This window comes from Polypterus senegalus, chromosome 3 (assembly GCF_016835505.1).
Source record: "Polypterus senegalus isolate Bchr_013 chromosome 3, ASM1683550v1, whole genome shotgun sequence".
NCBI lineage: Eukaryota > Metazoa > Chordata > Cladistia > Polypteriformes > Polypteridae > Polypterus > Polypterus senegalus.
Genome location: NC_053156.1, coordinates 29,142,219 through 29,165,706, shown reverse-complemented (window position 1 = coordinate 29,165,706; position 23,488 = coordinate 29,142,219). Strand labels below are relative to the sequence as shown.

The 23,488-nt window shown below is 38.8% G+C and overlaps 1 protein-coding gene across 6 annotated transcripts in view; it reads right to left on the bottom strand.

Moving 5' to 3' along the window:
* The window catches only part of LOC120524962 (alpha-2,8-sialyltransferase 8F-like), a 147,833-nt gene that overhangs the window by 88,738 nt on the left and 35,607 nt on the right, over positions 1-23,488 (bottom strand). For 2 of the 6 annotated variants that reach the window (XM_039746874.1, XM_039746876.1), the window contains exon 2: positions 1,331-1,485. The exons of 3 other annotated variants lie outside the window; for them this stretch is intronic. The gene's annotated coding sequence lies outside the window, so the exon portion shown is untranslated. Of the gene's footprint in view, positions 1-1,330; positions 1,486-3,046; positions 3,128-23,488 lie in introns of those variants that run through there. One more of the 6 variants, XM_039746875.1, reaches the window with a different exon arrangement.

The following is a 23,488-nucleotide window of genomic DNA, read 5'->3' as shown; positions in this document are numbered from 1 at the left end:
TAAAACTGAATAAAAGAAAAAAAACAAAGCTAACATTTACAAGTATCATACATGTATACCGGCTGTAACATACTGAAATCAAATGTATATTTTATTCTAAAATAGTTAGGATAAGAGCAACTCACTTCTCAAAACTGACTCGTCAGGGGTTTGAACCCGTGAAGTTTTGATTAATAGTCAACAGTCAGCAGTCATAGCAAATGTGTGTCAATGTCGCACCCTAACGCAGGTTCTTTTTCTGCAGTTATATTCTTGAATAGAAGCGCATTTGTTCTGTTATATTTGTACCTTTTGTGAAAGTGTTTATTTGACATTTGGAATTCCGGCTTAACACATTATACACTTCATGTCTACATTTTGTCAATTATTGCTAAAACATGAAAAACGTTTCTGTTTTAACAATGTGTTTACTGTACATTGATTGTTGTAGACACGGAACACACACAAAATGCATGTGTTCCAAATAACGATATAGTATTTATAAAAGGTGTGATTTTGCTTGACTTCTCACTCTATACAACTCCAAGCAACTGACACGCAGGTAAACAGACTTGAGCTGAGAAAACTGTGCGGCGGTGGGGGATGTGTTAGCAGGCTGCTTGCTGCTTATCGACACATTTACAGGACAAAAGACGCTGATGGAGAGGTGGAGCGATTTAACGTGGGACGGGTCTATGATTTTTTTCGTAGGCTCTGGTAATTCTAGTCTTAATGCTTATTTTCCAGATAACACTACACACTGAAGACATTCTAAAAGAATAGAACATTTTTCAGAAATTATAAAAGTAAAGATCAAGCAACACATATCAAGGATGGGTATATTAATGAATGGTCAACCTTTGCTAAGAGAAGAAAGATTCTGTTTCATTCATGTAGTAGACTTCTATATGAAATACCAGCTGAAGTGTAGAAGAGTTTAGGAGAAGTAGGAGTAGATGTGTTGTGGGATGTAATGTAGAACAGGATAGAACACCAGATGAGTGGTGGAAAAGTGTGACTTTACCCATTTATAAGGAGAAGGGTGATTTTCAGAATTGTGGAAACTTTACAGGCATAAAGCTGATGTCTCACACAATACAATTTGGCAAAGAGTTATAGAGAAAAGACTTAGGGAAGAGACCACCATAGGGGGAGAAAGCTTGGCCTAGAATGCCACATCAAGAGGTCTGGAGGTGCACGAGAGAGAAAGGAGGACCAGCTGTGAAGTCTGTGAGGATTGTCCAGGTTATGAATGAGGGAGTGAGGACTCGGGTTAAAAGCAGAGTTGGGGTAACAGGCAAGGTCCCAGAGTAGAGTAGTTCTGCACCAGGGATTTTCTTGAACTCCTTACCTCTTTAATCTGGTTATGGATGTGTCAAGTCATGGAATAGAAGACCAGTTCCCCTAGTGCAGGCTTTATGCTGATGATATTGTGTTTTTAGCACCAGAAAAAAGGACGTTGAGAGAAAGTTGGAAAAATGGAGAAGAGCTTTGGAAGATAGAGACCTGAAAATGAACAGGAAGAAGACAGAACAGAGTTAGGTATTTGGACAATGACACCATTTTCATAATTTTGGCTCTTTATGCCACCATAATGGACTTGAAATGAAGCAATCATTTTGTGATTAAAATGTAAACTTTCATCTCCCCCTGTCCTTCCATCACACTGGGATGCCAATGTGCCCACTTCTGCCATGGTGCCTTCTGCCACCATCCCAGTTAAGGCAAGTAACATGCTGCCACTCTTCCTGCCCATTTGCCACCTGGGCCTTCTGGGTAGATAAGGGAAGGGATTAGCCATTCCTTGTGTGCCATCCATTACACTATGTATGATATGATTGATATACATAACTCTTATAATTTTTTGGCTCAAATTTCTTCTAGTTCAGTCTTTGAATTCAGTAAAAAGCACATTAAATTTAAACCGTTCATGATGAAAGTTTAAGACTTTCCTAATGTCACAATGTTTCTTCATTCATACAACTGCTACACATTTCGAAAAGTGCTTTCTTTGTTCTTCTTGACAGTTTTGACCCACTATTGATTTTTCACTTCATTTAGGGTACTTTGTTTATTCACAACCCAGAAAACCATCTTACATGTCACTTGTTCAAAATGTTAGGATCCTCTGTACTGCATGTTAAGATAATCAATGAATATAAAATAGGATTTGGAGTGAAAAATTAATGTACAGGACACCGAAAAGGGGGTGTCACAATCAGGACAAAAGAGACATGTAAGGCACAGCATTGGATCAGCATTCAGAGCCAAATTTAAGGGTTAAGATATGCTTATTTTAAGTGATGACATTCTCTACAGTTAATTTGTTATACAGTATATTACATAGCTTCAAATACATTGTTGTTTTTAGCCAACACTGCATCTCTAATGGAACCCCCTACTACCACAGACTAATTCATACACAGGTACCAGCCCATTGCAGGACTCATGCTTACACACATCAAGGGAAATTTACAATTCTTAATTTGCCTAAAACAAATGTAGGAAGAAACTGGAGCAGGTGAAGGAAGATCCATAAAGATACTTTGGAATTGTACAGACGCCACATAAACAACAATCGGTACATATTCTGACCCTAGAGTCTTTAAGACCTCTCTACTGAGTTGCCCAAAATTTCCACCATCATAACAATATTAATATTAACAATAACAGAGGTCACTGTGGCACAGTAATTAAAGCTGCTGCCTCACAGCTTCACGATAAAGCATTCAAGTCCAATCTCAGTTATTAGTTGTTTACAGTGAAGAACTCTAATGTCCTCTGCTGTTGTCTAATTCTAAAGATGGGCATATTAGGTTGGATGATGAATATTAACTGTCCTGGTGATTGGATGTACATAACAGCAGAGTGTCACTCTGAGCAAGTTTTGTTGCTGCCTTGTAAGCAATAATGTAGCAACCCATAAGGTCTAGCAAATCCCCAGTGACCCTAAATTGGAGTCAAGAGGCTAGGCGACAACACTAGTATCACAAGACTGAGCTGCATTTACCATCAATTCTGTGTAATTTACAGTCCAAGATGTAAGTTGACGCACCGGTTTACTTACTCATTTCTTGGGGTTGCTTCTTCCTCTGCTGTTAAGATGTGTGTTTTATTATAGATTGTGTGTCTCATCGGTGCAGCAGGCCGTATGAAACAAAATTCCCCTCCTTGACTAGTTCTCTCCTGCTTCCTTTTTTACACGTCACAAAGTACGTGTAAGTAAGGAAATAGCAACATTAACTACATTAACTCCTACAATATAGCAACTGCTCCTGAAATATGGTATTTATTGTATGAAGTGTATTTAGAAAATGAATGGTAGATATAAATCTATCACACATTCCCCATAAGTTCTTAAAATAAAAAAAGCGTTGCCCCATATTTATAAATAAAATAGAAAGAGAAGGTGTTTGAAATCATCTGTAAACAGAGTGAGTGTGTGTATGGTGTACTGGCATCCTATCCAGAGATGGATTCTGCCTTGCAGTCAGTGCTGTAGGGGTTGGCTCTGATCCTCTGAATTGGGCAACAATAAAGATTAAATAAACTCATCAATTTAGGAAATAGTGCCTTGCTCTGCAATTCTTATTAACGTCTTAAACAACAGACTTCAGCATGCATTGATTGGCAACATCACATCCCTCACGCTGACACTCGGCAAAAGCACTCCAAAAGGGAGTGTGCCAAACCCTCTTCTGTACTGCTTGTTCACCTCTGGCTGTGTGGCCAGACACAAACGCCAACTCCATCGTTATACTTGCTGATGACACCACCATCATAGGCCTGATCACCAACAATGATGAGGTGGCTTACAGAGAAGAGGTCTACCTGCTGACTCAATGATGCCATGACAACAATCTCAACCTTAATGCAAGAAACACCAAGGAGGTGGTTATTTACTTCAGAAGGCAGAACACCTTTCTGTCTACAGTACATCAGAGGGGATGCTGTTGAAAGAGGAAGCAGCTTTAAATTTCTTGAAGAGACCATCACTAATGAACTGAAATGGGAACAACACATTTTGGTCACAAAGGATCCCCAGTGTCTCTGTCTCCTTAGATATCTGAGAGCAGCTCATATTTCTTAATCTGTTCTCACAAACTTCTACAGGTGCACAGTGGAGTCCATTCTCAGTCCATTCCTGGTATGCCACCTGCTCGGCTCAAGACTGCAAACCCCTGAAATGGGTGGCGACATATACAATGCTCACTGCTGTGCTGAGGTGAACAGGATAATTAAAGATCTTGGCCATCCTGCTCAGCTGCTCTTCTCACTCCTCTCCACAGGACTCTGTCCCTGCATGACTGGATTCAAGGGCAGTTTCTGCTCACAAGTTATAAGACTGCTGAAGAGTTAGTCATACAAACAAATATTTTAACATAACAAACGGTGTATAAAAATATATAATACTGGCAAATACATATTATATAGGATTGCATACACAGTATATTTAGTACTAAGTTTTATACTGGTTGGTTAATGTGTTTCAGCACAGCGGGCATGACGGAGTGAAGCCAATTAAAATGGATAGTAGTGTCATGCCGTTTGAATCAGTTGTCATAAATGTGCATCAATGGGTCACCTTCCAGGCTCAATTTAGGTATGTAGTACCACACAGAAGTGAGAGGGGGTGCTGTCACTAACCTTGTCACCTGTTTCTGCCTTCACAGTTCAAAAAAAATACCCAATGATGGCAACAAATTCTGGCCTTTTTCAAGCCATTTCCAATAAAACATGGTATCCCCATTGAGAGGCATCTTACTTTGAGTCGACCCAAACTAGAATACGGAGCTCCACGAAAAGCAAAGACCTGCTAAGGTAATCAGCAGCATTACTAGAGAAAAGGCATCTGCCTGTATTTTCTGTTTTGCAGCACCATTTTATTTCCTGTTGAAAGAATTAAACGGGACAACACCTTTAGTGTCGCATCATTTCATCAGTTAGCCCAGGTTTCACTACCATTTTGACCCTACAGCATAATATTTATGGTCTCTAGAGTACACAGGTCCTGCAGCTTTGCAATATGTTTCCATTTAAAGAGTGGCGATGTGTTTCATGTGTTTAGCAGAAACAAGAATTGTATAGTATAAAAGACAATAATTACCCTATACATGTAAAAACAAAGTACTGACAATTATTTAGCTATACTGCAGTTCTAAATTTCATACAAAATTTATCTACTTATGAAAACTGACTATGCACTGAAAGTCCTTAAGATTTTAAATATTTTAACTAGTACTGGCACTAACTAACAAATCATTTTTTATTGTTTCCCTTCTTTGTTAATCATGTCTTTGAGATGTTTGATCATTTTAAAAGCCTTTAGTTCCTATTAGTTCCTGTCATGTTCACTGCTGCTGACATTTAACCTGTAAATACCCTAAGCCACAATACTAGATAGATAGATAGATAGATATGAAAGGCACACCATAATAGATAGATAGATATGAAAGGTACACCATAATAGATAGATAGATAGATATGAAAGGCACTATATAATAGATAGATAGATATGAAAGACACTATATAATAGATAGATAGACATGAAAGGCACTATATAATAGATAGACAGATAGATAGATAGATAGATAGATAGATATGAAGGCACTATATAATAGATAGATAGATAGAAAAGTCACCATACAATGGATAGATAGATAGATAGATAGATAGATACTTTATTAATCCCAAGAGGAAATTCACATAATCCAGCAGCAGTATACTGAACAAAGAAACAATATTAAATTAAATAGTAATAAAAAAAAAAAAATGATGTTAGCATTTACTCCCCCGGGTGGAATTGAAGAGTCGCATAGTGTGGGGGAGGAACGATCTCCTCAGCCTGTCAGTGGAGCAGGATGGTGACAAACGTCTGTCGCTGAAGCTACTCCTCTGCCTGGAGATGACACTGTTCAGTGGATGCAGTGGATTCTTCATGATTGATATGAGTTTGCTCAGCGCCCGTCGCTCTGCCACAGATGTTAAACTGTCCAACTTTACTCCTACAATAGAGCCTGCCTTCTTAACAAGTTTGTCCAGGCGTGAGGCATCTTTCATCTTTATGCTGCCACCCCAGCACACCACCGCGTAGAAGAGGGCACTCGCCACAACCGTCTGGTAGAACATCTGCAGCATCTTATTGCAGATGTTGAAGGACGCCAACCTTCTAAGAAAGTATAGTCGGCTCTAACCTATAACTAACTATACTATAACTAACAAATCGTTTTTTTATTATTTCCCTTCTTTGTCTGTTAATTATGTCTCTGAGATGTTTGATCATTTTAAAAGCCTTTAGTTTCCTGTCATGTTCACTGCTGCTGACATTTAACCTGCAAATACCCTGACCTGGCTGAGGAGGTAAAGGACCCAAATCCCCAACACCAAGTTCAGACACTCACTGGAGCTTTCATGTTGGTATGCATTTTGTTCTTGCAAGCTTCCACCTTTAAACGTGTAACACTATGCAAAATGAGCTTGCAGCAACTGTAGCAATGTTAGTTTTACTTTAAAAAATTGCCTAAAAATGCTGCATTGCTTTGCTTTTTTTTTTTTCAAAACATGCCCATAAAAACGCACACTATGAAAGTTCTTGCATAAATGTAAGAGATGAACTTACTGTATGAATTTATGTAGTTCTTCTGAATACAACTGCTTGTTTAATTAGGTCATCTTGAATCAATTGTACCCAACATATCACAAAGGAGACAAGATCATCTGATATTTTATTTATATGTAATATGTATATGTAATTCTTTATTTACAGAGTATTTTTCCAAACAGAAACCAACTATTCTTTATAACAGAGTATTTTCCCTGACATAATCCAATCAAAAATAGCCCAGTTAAGCAGCAAAACTGTGTACCAGGCAACACTGCCAATAACACAAAAGCATGCTATGGTGCTTTATGTATTAAATAGCCCACCAATGAGAACACGTTGTAAGCTTTGTGATGGACAGCCGGTGGTTCAGTCCGGCCGGGGCATCCCTGAGAGAAAAGAATTTAGGAAGGCAGCCTTTTCAGGGCACTGCATTCCTTGGGACTCTAGGTGGTAGCTCCCCTGGATGGCAATGGTTCCCCGGATTCCCTCAAAGCATCCTGGGATGTGGAGTCCATTTCCTCACCCCTGTTGGGTGCCGCCAGGGGGAGTTCACAAAGAACCTGGGAATTCCTACTATTATGACAACCCGGAAGTACTTTGGAGTCATGAGGACGGAAGCCCGTAGTACTTCCGGGCTACTCAAAGGATGATGTGGTGTTGAACTTTGGAGAAACACTTCCGGGCCATGGACTATTTAAAGGACTGCTGAAGACCCAGCGAGGAGAGTCGAAGTTGGGAGGTTGGGTGACTAAGCTGCTGGGAGTGGAGGATTGATCATTGTATTGATTATTGTTGTTATTATTATTATTATTACTGGAGAATTGTGGAGTGTACGGTGCTTTGTGCACTTTATTTGAAGAAAATAATTAAAGAATTCTTCTTGGTGCTTTTAAACGTGTGTCCTGGACGTGTGTCAGGTAGGTTTAACGGGGCAACACCGCCTCTAGCGTCCACAGTTTTAAACTGTCCCAATGCTCTAAACACAAAAATTATTATTATATAATACCACACCTCTCATACTGAAGGTTCAAACAAAGAAGCTGCAATTCTCTGAGTGAACCCGATGAGCTCCCCGGACTCCGTCATTGAGCTAATAATGTCCGTCCTAAACTTCCACCTCCGTCCAGTTCTTCAGGCTGCAGTGAGTACAGCCTCAACTAGTTCACAGTGGCTGAAACTTGTGGAACAAGTAAAATGGTGTATTCAAAAACTGCCATTGCAATGAAAAGAAGAGTTAATGGTGAAAACTGTGCATTTAAGAATGAATGGAGTGAAAATTAGGCATTCACTCCTCTAAACAAAAAACACAAAGCCGATATGCTTAATTTACTATGAAGCAGTGGCTATTCTAAAGAGTTGCAGTGTGTAACACCACTATGGAACCAAACACACATAATTCCTGGAGAACTGTCTCCTGAGCAGCCACAAAATTAAACCAAATGAAGTCATCCTATCAAGCTACAAGCAGAATTATTATAAAAAATAATTACACAGGAAAAATGCACAATGGACCATTAAGAGATATAGGTTTCTTGATCAAGCATAAAAAAGATCATTCTGTAATGCTGAAATGAGAGAATGTATCTTTGAATTGAATAAAGCCATGCTTGATGGTAAAAAAAGGGAAGATGAGAGAAAAAAAAAGGTGAACTCCCCACAGTGGTGCTGTGACTAAAATGTTTGCAAATCCTCTTAAATGAAAGTCTGCAATGTGTACTTTAATCACAGTTTCTGAGTTGTTTGATTTGTAATTTTAAACTGTGAATCAGAGGAGTAAATCAAGGAAAAAAAGTGCCTTTGTCCCAAACATTATGAAAGGCCCTGTTCATAGAGCTTTTTGAAAATCATACCATTAGCAGTAAATACTGAACCTATGTTATAGCAACAGGTCAGATCTTTCACTTAATAACACATTTTGTTTATATATAACACGCATTTTATTTATATATAACACCTTTAGCATGCTCAAAGCTCTTTACAAATAGTCAAAGTAATACAATAGAACTACAAGCAAAGATGACATTATTAACAGGATACAAACTAATATCAAAAATTAATTAATATTTGGAAGTCAAAATTTTGGATTAGGTTAGGAAACAAGCAGGATGAAAAATAAGAACGCCATGAACAAATAACCCAATTTGTGTTAGTTTATATGCAGTTTACATATGGTAAGTGCACCCTGCTGGCCTCATCACAACCTTTTCCGGCAGCAACCCAAGTTTTTTATGCTTGGTCACCCATCCAAGTATTAGGCAGGCTCTTTATTGTCATTGTCTGTATCTCATACAGTATGTGTTTAATTACTTTACTTGTCTATTAGAAAAATAAGAAAAACACAATATCTATTATAAAAAAAAATCTTGGGAGGGAGACGAGGGAGACGAGATGTAATCTTCTCAGAAGACACTTTGACAGCTGCCGTACAGACTTTTAAATGATCAACGAGCAGCATGACAAGCAGAACATGCAGCTCGCCAGCAGCAGCAAGCCAGCAGATGATCTGACCGCATCTCCTTAGCATGCGTTCAGCTCCACCCCACCCCCCTTCACACAACACGAGTAGCAGAGACGCGAAGTGGCAAAACGACAGCTGCTGTACAGGCTTTTAAATCACCAATGTGCAGCGTGACAAGCAGAACACGCAGCTTGCCAGCAGCAGCCAGACAACAGCTGATCTGACCACGTACGTTCAGCTTCCCCCTTCACAATGCGAGCTGCATAATATGTTCTGCGAGAAAGAGATTTAACTATGCCCAGGGCCAGAAATAAAGGAAAAAGAGAAGATGAGAAAGTAAAACGTCGTAAAGCATTCAAAAAATGTTGGCACGGTACATATTGCACAGCAGGTTAGAGATAATGGAAGTACGAAAATTACAAAGTCTCAAAAAAAGGATAGAAAAGATTGTATTAGTGTAAACAAACAGGAATTATTACTTGGTGAAATGGAACAGCGAAAAGAGATTGAATATATTGTTTGGATTTAAACTTTTAGTCAGAGACTTGTAGATCGTCTAATTTGTGTTGCCAGCGAGAATTAAATGATTCCAAAAATGTTTGTGCAGTATGAAATCCCGTGAGATGGAGACTTTTAACATAAGATTCTTTCAGGTCACACCCAACTTACAACTATTTTCAAACAAGACCATGGTCATCTAACCTCTCAGTCATGTGAATACTTTTGTCAGACACACTTTCTGCACTCTCAGCTCTTTTAAATTTCATCAGGACAATAACTTTATATGTTATATGACATGTCAATGACAAGCGAAGAAGAAAGAGCATGGACAAACATTCAAGAAAGTTGTTTTATTTATTAGAGAGAAAGAAACGATACTCACTCACAGGCAGTAATACGTTGCATTGTCACAATGTGAGTCCAAACACGGAATCAAAATTCAATGCAATCTGGAAAAGCTGCCAGAACAACAACAACAACAACATTTATTTATATAGCACATTTTCATACAAACAGTAGCTTTACATAATGAAGAATAGAAAAATAAAAGACACAGTAAGAAAATAAAGTAAGTCAACATTAATTAACATAGAATAAGAGTAAGGTCCAATGGCCAGGGTGGACTGAAAAAACAAAAAAAAAACTCCAGATGGCTGGAGAAAAAAATAAAATCTGTAGGGATTCTAGACTAATAGACTGCCCAGTCCCCTCTGAAGAAGATTCAGAGTCACCTGGAGTACTTCCGGGTGCACATGCAGCACTACCGCCACACTCGGCAGAAGGTAATTGAAGCACACTCGTAGCACGTGCAGTATAAAGGACGCCACCTATAATCAGAATATAAGTTTAATATGTCACTGTGCTCCATGCAAATATTTGAAATCTGCTTTTCTTTTATTTCTACTCACATGCACAGCTGAGTCAGATTTGCTAGGCAAAGCATTTTAAGACAAGACAAGTTAAGGACAACTGCAAAATGGGCAATGTGCAGTTTCTGTGTGTCAAACTCAGTATGAAATTGTATCCTCTCTTTGCCTTGTTTAGAATTGTATTATTCACCTAGGTGTGGGCCTGCACATGGAGAAAGAGTATAAAGCCTTGGAACACTGCCTGGCACACCTTTGAAACTGACGGATGGATGGGAGATAATGTCATTCAATCCGGAAAATCTTTCCAACGCAGTGACGGAAATGGCAGACTCTATACATAGGACTCAAACTTCGGTGATGCTCCTATCATGGCTTCCTCGTCTTTTATGCTGCATAAACCGTCATTAAAGAAAGTTTTAAAAGTCTCCAAAGTCCTACTCTCTACCACATTACTTGGTAATTTATTCCATGTATCTATGATTCTGTGTAGGAAGAAAAACTTCCTAATGTTTGTGCAAAATTTATACTTAACATGTTTCCACCTCCATCCCTGTGTTCTCGATGAACTTGTGTTAAAGTCGCCGTCTCGATCCACAGGACGCATTCCTCTCATAATTTTAAATTCTTCAGTCATGTCCCTTCTTAGTTTTCTTTTGCTTAAATACAAAAGGCTAAGCTCTTTAAATCTGTCCTCATAATTTATCCCCTATTGCCCTGGCATCAGCCTAGTCACTTATCTCTTGACTTTTTCAAGTGCTGCTAGCCTGAAGACCAAACTTGCACACAGCAGTCCAGATGAGGCCTCACCAGGGCATTTTAAAGCTTGAACAAAACCTCCTTGTACTTGTACTCCACACATCGTGCCACATAAGCTGATATTCTGTTAGCCTTCTTAATGGCTTCTGAACACTGTCTGGAAGTTAATAGTGGTGGGTCCATTAAGACTCCTAAATCCTTCTCATATGGTGTACTTTCGATTTTCAGACCACCCATTTTGTATTCACACCTAACATTGTTACTTCCTACGTGTAATACTTTACATTTATCTATCAATCAATCAATCAATCAATCAATCAATCAACATTTATTTATATAGCACATATTCATACAAAAAATGTAGCTCAAAGTGCTTTACAAAATGAATAGAAAAATAGAAGACACAATAAAAAATAAACATAAGTCAACATTAATTAACATATAATAAGTAAGGTCCGATGGCCAGGGTGGACAGAAAAAACAAAAAAAAAATTCCAACTTTACTTACATTAAATGTCATCTGCCACTTAAGACTGCATGCTGTCTAAATCCCTTTGTAATGATTCAACGGAGTCCAGATTATCTGCCAATCTGCATAGCTTGGTATCATCTGCAGATTTAACAAGCTTATTACTTGTAATCAAATTCAAATGATTTACATATATTAAAAAGCATCGGTCTTAGCACTGACCCCAGAAAGACACCACTCGTAACATCAGTCAGTTCTGATAAGGTTCTTCGCACCACAACCCTCTGCTTTCTGTGTCGGAGCCAATTTTGTACCCATCTACACAAAACACCCTGAACTCCCACTTCTTTTAGTTTGATGCCTAACCTCTCATGTGACACCTTATCCAATGCTTTCTGAAAGTCAAGATAAATAATATCATATGCTCTACTTTTATCATATCCTTTTGTTGCTTAGTCATAGAATTCTAGCATTTTAGTAAAGCTCTTTTTTTCAACCATGCTGACTGCTCAATAAAACTCCTGTTCTTGCTATGTGTTGCTCAATCTTTCCCTTAAAAATTACTTCCATTAATTTTCTTGTGTATTATTTGCCATTTTCCAATAATTCAGAATTTCCCCAGTATGCAATGACTGCCTAAAAATATGTGTCAAGGGTTTTATGTCTGTAGCCTACTCTCTGACCTCCTCAAGAACTCGAGGTTAAATATTATCTGGTCCTGGTGATTTGTTTGATTTCAGCTTATTTAATCTAAGCAGTACTTCTCCCTCTATAATTTCCAAATCACTCAGTACATCCTTAGCATTCCCTTTCACCACTTTAGAAACACTAGATAACTGGACATGAATACATTTCCAACATGCAAGTCTCTCATTGTGGACTAACTGCTCAATGAGTAGTATGCAAACCATTTAGATAGAGATTGCTGAAGCAATGTCAACTAAGCAAGTAAAAGATACCCTTTGCCAAGTAACAGAGACCCTGAAGAAAGAGCAGGGTTTTAGACAAATAATGACCATGCATGCTCAAGTGTATGAGTTGCCATGCATAGGACATTAACAAGCCTCATGACTCCACATCTTACAGTATGTGAAACCCCCGCCAGAATGCTTATCAATGGTGGCATATAAAGAGAGAGAGAGAGAGAGGTTAGGAGCAGGCACTGATTCAGCACATTGCCACACCCACCACATGACAAACCACCTCAAGATCCCACACAGTGTGAGGGTTTTTTATGGTGGATGGAGTGCCAATTCTGCCACCAACCCCCAAGTTTTTCCCTGCAGGTTGGAGGGCCTACATACAGGGCTAGATTCAGATTAACGTCATACCCAGGACAGAGCAATTGCAGGTTAAGGGCCTTGCTCAAGGGCCCAACAGAGCAGAGTCCCTTTTGGCATTTATGAGATTTGAACCGGCAACCTTCCAATTGCCAGTGCAGACCCCTAGCCTCAGAGCCACCACTCCGCCCAGCACATAAACACAGCTGTGAAAAAAAGAGGAATTAAATAGATAATGTTGTGTTCACTTCCGAATGCCAGTCCTACAAAGGAAACATTTAATGATACACTGCTGACAAGATAAAGAGTATATAAATCAGTTAGAATGCCTGAGATTTGGACTACAGTCCAAAGTCCATAGAAATGTTCATGCTTATAGTGTATCTTTTCAGAATAAACCTGAATGTCCATCTAATTGGTCAGAATTGTGGTCCCTCTCAGAAATTAATATCAAAATAAGATGACAAAAGAGGGGCCTCTTTGATGGTATAAATTCTTTGTTAGGATTAGGATGCATAGGTTTAGAAGTTACTAATACTACTGACACAGAACAAACATATAGCAAACTGTCAGACCTTTCAAATAAGCAAATGCAGTTGGCTGAAGCACAGTCCACATGGCCTACTGTAATTGTCAACGCAACATAAGGAAAAACATGGGGGCCCCTGCTGCATTTGACAGCTGTAACACTGGAACAGGACCAATGGACGGACTCCGAATTGGGCAGTCTGGCACAGTGTGTTGCCTCAGCAGTGCACTATCTAAACTGGAAGATACTCTTTATGGGCAAACAACCAGGCCACTGAGTTGACCAGTTCAGTGTGTCAAAGGAGTATTGGCTAATGCCTATTGCCTTTGCCTGTTACACACGGGATAAAGATGAAGTTACAGTGCAATTGGGTCCCTCAGAAGGACAAAAAGACACTTGGTGCTCCATGAAAGTACTCCCAGTATATACTGCTAAGGGTAGGTGGCAGTCAGTGTTACACCATGGGTGGATAAACAGCCACGTCAACCTATTCAGTCCACAAATGTGTGATGGCTGACCACATAGTTTGGCTTGTGAGCACAGTTTCATACTTGCACATTCTTGCATTCACTTAGAAAAAGGAGATTGCCAATGGAACCCTCTGTTACTTTTCAAATTATTTGAGATAAGTAGCACAGCTACATGTGTTTCAGCAAATGGTCAAACTTACAGAAAGACAACAGACCGGGGTATTCTGGAGGGTATTCTACTTATTATGTAAAGTGCTTTGAGTACCTTGAAAAGCCCTATATAGATGTAAGGGATTATTATAATTATTATTATCATTATAGGACATATCAATGTATGGAGAATGTATAATGAGACTGGACAGGTTTAGATAGATAGATAGATAGATAGATAGATAGATAGATAGATAGATAGATAGATAGATAGATAGATATGAAATGTGCTATTAGATTATTAGATAGATAGATAGATAGATAGATAGATAGATAGATAGATAGATAGATAGATAGATAGATAGATAGATACTTTATTAATCCTAAGGGGATATTCACATAATTCATCAGCAGTATACTGATACACAGAAACAATATTAAATTAAATAGTAATAAAAATGAAAATAAAATTTAATGTTTGCATTTACTCCCCCGGGTGGAATTGAAGAGTCGCATAGTGTGGGGGAGGAACGATCTCTTTAGTCTGTTTAGTGGAAGAGGTGGAGAGTCCTCACCTGGAAATCCATATGTGACGTCCAACAATAAGAAGATGGTACAAAGATTACAGGAAGAAGTCAAGACCAACAATATGTTTTTTAAATGTCTTTACTCACATCAGTGTCAGTCTGCTTAGGATTGCTTCTAAAATTCAAACAACTTTAACACATGATTGGTGAGACTTCTACGGCAACTGATCACCTATTGTGAATAATATGCTGAACAAACTTTCTCATCTAACTATGATATAAATAGTGTGCTTGTTAATTCTGCTTCAAGATCATTTATACTGTATGTTAAACGGAAGAAACTTTGGGTTTGAAGTACACAATGCCCAGTGACCAGATCCAGTAAAACTACTTCCTACTTGAATACGTATAATATGGAAATTGTACATTTAAATGGCATTGGTGAGGAAGAGCAAATGTACTGATCATGCCAGCCAGGTGTGGGATAAATTTACTCATCAATGAACTGTATTTGACTGAATTCACTTAGAATAAAGATTTGTAATCACAACCTAACAAAAGTACCAACATACTGCTGAAACAGGTAAGGGGACTGCACCTTCATTATTGATAAACACTGAAAAAAGGACAAAACACTTACAAAAGCGAAGGTACTATGAAAGAAGAACAGGCATCCTGGCTGGGATAAAGGAAGGATTCATGCACAGCCAGAGGCCATAATGGAAGGCGAAGGCACACAAGACCACCTGGAGCAGCTCATTCCCCCACACAACATGGAGGCGGAGTGCAGAGGTGCAGCCCTGTTGGGGTGTTTGGGAACCGCCAGAGGGCGCTGCCATGGGAGGACTGCCCTGGTTTGTGTATGACCTGAAAATGCTTCTGAGGACTAAAACAGGCAGCTAAAGCAGTTCCCAGGCCCACTTTAAAAGAGAACTGCTTCTGCGGAACCACCACCTGAGCAGAGCACCATGCAGCCCATACATTAATGGATTGTAGGTAGTACCTAAATGTCCACATGACCATTATCACTTGAAGCCTGAAAACCATGAGGACTGATTTAATTCATTTATATTAGGTAGAATGCCCAGTGGGGGCTGACCAGTCTTGCAGCCTTGGAACCCCTGGAGATTTTGTTTCTTTTTTCTCCAGTGCCAATCTGGGATTTTTCTTTTGTGGTTTTTCTGTCCTCTAGGCCATTAAACCTTACTTCATTCTTTGTTATTTAGTATTATCTAGTCTTATTTTTTTATATTTTAAATTTTTATAAACTTTTCTTGCAAAGCATTTTGCGCTACATCATTTGTATGAAAAATATGATAGATAAATAAATAAATTTTGTTGTTCACTTAGTGTAAGAGCCATTTTCCTAGTTCTATAAGATTCATGAATATTTTACTAGATGACAATGCATAATCTATGGGTGGTTTCTATAACCCCCATTTCTAACAGCTTTGAGTAAACATTATTCTTCAGTTAGTGACTAGAATCGCCATGACCGTGCCTGCGGGCCCATGGGCCTTTTGAGTGTGTGAAACATCTCTAAGAAAACAGTGCTTATTTAAGTACTGTACCATACATTTAAGGCATACAGAAGAAGAAATAAATTAAGGACCTTTAAGTATAGAATAAAGAGGAAAGAACTTTTAAGTACAGAAATAGCTAAAGTTTCTCAAGAAAAGCTAAGTTTAGAGAAGATACATTTTTCCCATTTATTCTATGTGTAACTTTTTTTTATTCTTGTGTGGATTATTTGCTTTTAACTTTCACTAAATATTTTTAAAATGAACCTTTGGACTGAGATTTCTTTCAGCACGTGTTTTACCCGTGCTCAACTTCGCCTTATACTTCAGCGGCTACACTTAGATTGAGTCTGAGTCTGAAGGCAGTGGGCAACACTCAACTGGAGATGGAATGAGAGAAGAAACGTTATTATTTGTATGGTTTTTGGAATTAATTTCATTATTTTGCTACTTGTTGTATTAAAAAATGCATTATTTGAGCCTGTGGCTGTGTTGGGTATCATTGGGTCTAGGGTTTGGGGCTCAGTGGTGCCAACAACTGGTTACAGTATATACAGTACATAATAGGGGATGTTTCATTTGTATGGAAAAATAAGTGAAAATGATTGTTAGAAAAGTGCCTTAAGAAATGAAAGGAGGCATTTAATGCAGAATGTCAGATTAAAACCTAAATAGTTTCACTGCTTGATTTGAAAACAGAAGAGTCTCCACCTGATGGGTGTAGATTTCCCTGGTAACCTCAATGGACGGAATGACACTTGAAACACCATGCAGGATGTCCCAATATATTTTGGCCATGCAGACTTCTCTGCTGACTGGATAAAAGTGTTATCCTTATCTGTGAATGGGGTTTCTTCTGATATTTGTAGGGTTCCAGGGGTGGACTTCCAATTGACACATCACTTAAACTCAGAATAAGTATTTAAGATTTAGGTAGTGTAGCTTCCATCTGACATACAGCATGCAAATTACTTGGAAGAAAGCAAAAGACAACAGTTACAGAAGAATATATAGAATATAGCAAGAGTTACAAGGAATCAATATAAGACAGCAATACAGGGTATCTGATAATATCCCAGTGGAACAAGTATATCTGTCCATTAAAATGTTTCTTTTCATTTAATTGTAGGAGCTGTGAAGTGCTTAAAATGTTTATGGTGAGCCAGATCTGTTCAGGGGACTGAATACCTGGCAGTGGAGGCGGCTGAAATGGTGTGGGGACATATTACCTACCCAGACAGCCAAGAGCCTGCACAGCTCACAGTTCACCTTTAGTTCATTTGACCATAAAGGGGTGGAGTGTCCTGTATTGTTTCAATTTCTAAGACTACATTATATTTTATTTTTTGTTCAAAATCTTCAGGATGAAGATGAACTGAACTGACAGGCCTTTAACTACAGAGCTAATTAACACCCCAAGCGTACTTTCTTCCTATTTTGCACCAGAAATTTTAAATGTTAATGCATCTGTTTCAGATGGATTAAAAATGAATGGCAGAGGGATGGGAAAATAAGCACAGATGCTACAAGACCAGAAGCTGTTTCAATTAGTTTAAAGCTTAAGAAAAGAAAGAAGTACACAGGTGCTTAGAGCAAAGTCAATCATCATAAGGACATTCGGCCAATTAAATCTGTGCAATGTCACATGTTTCGAAATCCCATTCGTGAAATTTTAACATAAATATGGCCCATCTGAGGGACCAATAAAGGCGATGAAAGTAACGACATAGGAAACAACATCTGAAATGAGACACGAGTGGTCAGACTATCTGAACATTAGAGAACTTGACCTATGAATAACACCAAGTACAAAATGAAAGTCACCCAGGACAACATCCACTTCTGATATTGGTTATTTTTCAGTAGCTTTTTCTAAGACTACAGTATATACATCCAGACATACACTAGTTATCTATTTTTTCTATATCTTATTTTATTCGGTATTTCTTACACTTCTAATGAATGCCACATTTCTATAATATATTTTTATCTTGAGAGATTGAAGTAATTTGCATTTATTAGCTTAGCAGATGCTTTTATTCAAATTGACTTATAAAAGAAGTCAACATAATCTATTAATATCAGTCAGGGGACTGTTTAGTTAGATACAGGTATTACAGGAAAGGGTACAAAATCAATTTGCACCAGTGAAAAGCTCAAAACAAAATATAAGTTCATTACAATTCCAATTTACAAAACCTAACAGCTAACACTTAGGCAGAAAGTCACAAAACAAGAGTATTCAAGTGTTTCTTGAACACATTGAGAGAGTCAGAATTTTGAATGAAGGTGGGCAGCTCCTTCCATCAGCCAGGAGCTTCACATGAAAGCAGTCTGGAATTAGATTTGATACCATACAGAGATGGCATCACCCGGTGCTGTTCATTCATCAGAAGGAGTATCGGACCTTACAGTTGTTTCCATATATTTCAAGGTTTCTAAACTCTTTTGGGAGAGCATCTGTGGAAAACAGCTTACCCATTGCCAGGGCAACCACATGCTCCCAGCGCTGCAGCGGTTCACCATGAAAGCAAATTCAGGCTGACTGCAGTCGCACTATAAGCATTTGTCGTTGATTGGTAATGCAAGGAACATTATAAATTCAGGGAAAAGTATTACTTTGCCACTAACCTGGTTATGGTCCTGTCCGATTGCTGTGCCTGTGTATAGGTGAGTGGTGGATCCCGCTACAATAAACAACCATGCTGTTCCCGTTTCAAGTGGAATAAAGCTGGTTTTGCTAAAGTAATAAGACTCAGCCTCGCGTTTTGGGGTGCAAAACATGTCACAATATATAAGTGCAGACCCAACTGATTACTCTGTAGGCAAGCATCAAAGATTTCACCATAATATGTGCCACTACAGGAAGCCGGTGTAGTGATTTGTAGAGAGCAGTGACATGTGCCCATCCTGGCTGGTTAAACAGCAGATGTACTGCTGCATTTTGAATCATCTATAGTGCCTTGGTAACATATGCTGGTGCTCCTGCCTCCAGAGAGTTACAGTAGTCCAGCTGTTACAAGACCAAAGCCTGGACCAGGAGTTGTGCTGCATGCTCTGTCAGATACGGTCTGATCTTGTGGATAGTGTACAGCGTGAATATACAAGACTGAAAACAGGGTGACTGGCAACTGGGCATCACTCGAGTCATTGTCTGGCTTGAATCTCTATGTGTATGTGCTATATCTGTGTACGTGTGTTAATCTTAAGATGCAGAAGTAGACCAACCTAGTAAACGGACTTGGACAAGCCTCACAAATCCCATGATAATACTTTATGACTCCTAGTTCATTCTCATAAGGGGTGCTTTCTAATTTCAGATCTGACCATTGTATATTCAAATCTAACATTTCGAGTTCCTACATGTAATACTTCATACTTTTACCTACATTAACTTTCATCAGCCACAAATCTGCCTAGGCCTGTGTGCTATCCAACTCCTTCTGTAATTATTCAATAGATTCAAGATTATCTTCCATCCCACACAGTTTTGTATCGAGTTAACACCTAACAGGATCGTTATTTATATTCCTTCCCAGATCATTTATATATGTTAAAAATAGCAGCAGTCCCAGCACTGAACCCTGAAGGACACCACTTTTAACATCTCCTAATTCTGCTATGGTCCCCGGCACCATTACCCTCTACTTACTGTATTTTAGCCAATTCTACACCCGGCTGCACACAACACACAACATTTATGTGAAAGATCACACAAGCAAATAGAAAAAGTATCCTTATCTCAAGAAAAATACTACCAGGAATATGCAATAAAATAATTGTTTCAGATCCCTTTTGTTGTGACAACCAAGCTCAGGAAACATAAAATGCCCATTTTCTTTTATTGAAACTCAAAGGGGACGTATTTGTTAAACTTTAGGCTTTTTTTTTTCTGGTGGTGCTCTGTGCCCTATTGCTTCCATTTTAACAAGATATTTTTTGGACAAGATATTTCATGAAATGTGTAGAAAATCTAGGACTTTGGAACAAAATTTCACCTGACAAAATGCATATATAGGTATATATATATATGTTTTTGAAGAAAGAACTTTGATTTGATAAATATCTAACATCCTTTAAACTCCTTTGCTTGAGGGAGCACCTACTCTGACACCTTCAGACAGAACTACACCCTCTTCCTGTTGAAAACCACAACCTTAGACATTGAACATTTTGAACCTCATCTCAAGACGCTTCACACTTAGCCGCCAACCACCCCAGCATACGCCTGATGTCACCACCCAATAAAGCTAACAGAACCACATCATCTGCAAAAAGCAGATATCATATCCTGAGGCTACCAGTTCAAGTCCATGGGTTTATGAACTTATTGTAGGAGTACTGGATGTAAATGAGAAACCAACCCTGGATGGGACACAGTCAACAAAAGGGCACATTAACTCATGCACACTCACATAATGAGACAAATTAGAACAAACCATTGACCAAATTCACACGTGTCTGTGGTATCAAAGGAAACAACATACAATCACGGTGGGAACTGCAGCCTCCATGCAGACAGTGTCTAGCCTAGGATAAAAATAGCAAAGTAATGTAACAGAAAATTTCTGACACATTTAATCTAATCTGGGATTAAGTGGTGCTGGAGTCTCTACCAACAGCAATGAGTTCATGGAAGGAACCCGTCATTGACAGGGACCACTCACACACATACCTGTCCTTTTTGGAATTGCTGTGTCATTCTGATTTTATTTTAATCATATATAATCTTGGGTAGCTTTGAATGATACATTTGCATTTAGTATGATCTGATTGGCATCTCATCCAGGACTAATTCCTGAATTTGTGGATCATTAAGTGCATGAAAACATTCATTTTAGTAGTACTATAGAAGCTGAAGCTTCAGTATTTTGTCTGTCATTTCTTCAATATTCATCTGTGTGCTCTTTTTGTCTCTCCTGACTGAGACAACAATGCCATCTGTGCTATCGTCACAATCATCACTTTTCGCTTTTGGTCCATTTATTCATCTTGTTTTTACCTTGCTAAATGGTATTCCTGTTTGTTTTATAAAGTGCCTTGTGTTGTGGAAAAACTTTCCTTTGTTTTCAAAGAAGTCATTTTTGGAGATCAGAACAAATCGTTATTTGCACATAGATATGTGGATCAGCGAGCGGAAGCACAGAGCGGATCAGCGAGCGGAAGCAGCGAGCGGCGGCGTCTCCCACAGGCACGTAGCCCTTCGAAAGCACCCGAGCAAGTTCACCTGAGGTAAAGCCGCAGCTGACCAGTAGAAATAACCGGCAGTGAGAAATTAAAGTCGATCGCTCAGCGGGTGGTGGAAACTTAAAGCGACGGTGATTCAGCTGAACACGGAAAGCGCCGAAGCACCTATAAAAACGGCAAAGATGACTTCAACATTTAATGTAAGTTCTATCTGCTCTCTGCCCATCGAGGGCACGCTTATATGTTGTGTGTCCTGCAGTATGTACAGCTCAGGTTTTCCGGCCGACAGTGCAGATAGCTTCACCTGCCAAAAATGTTTAGTTAATTTAGAGTTGGTCGGGAAAATACGCGAAGTTGGAGGACCGCGTTAGGAATCTGATAGCGATTAGGCAAACCGAAAATTGGATCGACTCGGTTTGTTTAGACAATTCGGCTACATCTGATTCGGCTTCAGTCTCTCCAGGTCCCACTGTAGTCAGTGCGAGGCCAAAATCAGCAGCACCAATTCAGCCACAGGGCGAGTGGGTAACAGTAAGACGGGGGTCTAAGAATCCAAAATTTAGTCCCCCAGCACCCAGGTCACCAATTCGGACCCAGAACAGGTTCTCAGCTCTCCGCAGCGCGCCTGTGGAAACTGAGAATAATAAAGTGCTCATAATTGGCGATTCCATAGTGCGGAATGTTAGAATTCCAAACTATGTTAAACCAGCAGTTAATGTTAAGTGCCTTGCAGGGGCCAAGATTTCTGGCATAAAGGCCGCATTGGACCGTGTTGCGACGATGAAGTATCTACCTTATTGCTGCATGTCGGCACTAATGATATTTATTTACAGCAATCTGAGGTATTAAAGCGAACTTCATCTCTATGCACCAAAGCTAAAACAAAATGTCGGAATTTAATTGTATCTGGTCCCTTACCAAGATTATATAGAGGGATGTGATTTATAGCAGATTGCATTCCTTTCACTGCTGGCTAGAAACCTGGTGTGCAAATAAAAGCATAGCATTTGTGAACAATTGGGATGATTTTTGGGAAAGGCCTGGATTTTTCAGAAGAGATGGTCTTCATCCTAACTGGAGGGATCTTATGTATTATCCCAAAATATGGCAGCAAAACTGCCTGGTTGACTGATTAGAGCACCATCCAGGCCGCAGTCATGTGATCTTAAATCACAGGCTGTTCTTTATCCCACCTGTTATTTTCCTGAAGCTGTTACCCATAATCCCTGTTGTGGGGCATCCAGTAAATTTAGTCTTGATACAAACCATAAATTAATTGATAACCAAAAATAAGGTGTATAATTAGACCAAGGGATAAAACCAGACACTCCACCAGGGGCATCTGTAATAGAAATTTAATTCAAATTAAAACAAAAATATATCAGCAGTTCAGAAAGAACCATGCAGTTTTAAATGCTGTTTATTGAACATTCGCTCTCTTGGCACTAAAGCTGTTTTGGTAAATGATATATATTATGTACAAAATCTGATCTGTGTCTTCTTACTGAAACCTGGCTTAGTAAATGTGACACTGTTCGTCTAGCTGAGGCGTCACCAGATGGATACTCGTTCCTTCATAAGTCTAGAGATTCTGGTCGAGGAGGAGGCCTTGGAATAATTCATTGTAACAAAATGCAAATCACTCCTAAAAATTTAGGCAACTTTACATCCTTTGAGGCATTCATTTTAAATATTAAAACAGATTCCAACACAATTATAGTGCTAGTCTACAGACCACCAGGGCCATATTCATTGTTCATGACTGAATTTAGCAACCTTCTGTCTGATTTGGCTATAAATTATGATCACGTAGTTCTGATAGGGGATTTTAATGTACACATTGATGTGGAAACTGACACTTTTAGCAAATGTTTTACTTATTTGTTAAATTCAGTAGGATTTTGTCAGATTGTCAAAGGTCCAACTCATAATCATAACCATACATTAGATTTAATTATAACTTACAAAGTTGAAATTCAAAATTTAAATATTACTCCATTAAATGTAGTTATTTCCGATCACTTCTTAATTACGTTTGATTTAGTTCTGCCCATGCCAGCGCTCGCAGATTAAAACAAAGACAGTGCGACATCTAGATTGTAATTCTGCTTCAAAATTTATAGATACCTTGAGTAAGTCGAGTGTAATTGTGGAAAACCATTTAGATCAGTTAACATCAAATGTAAACG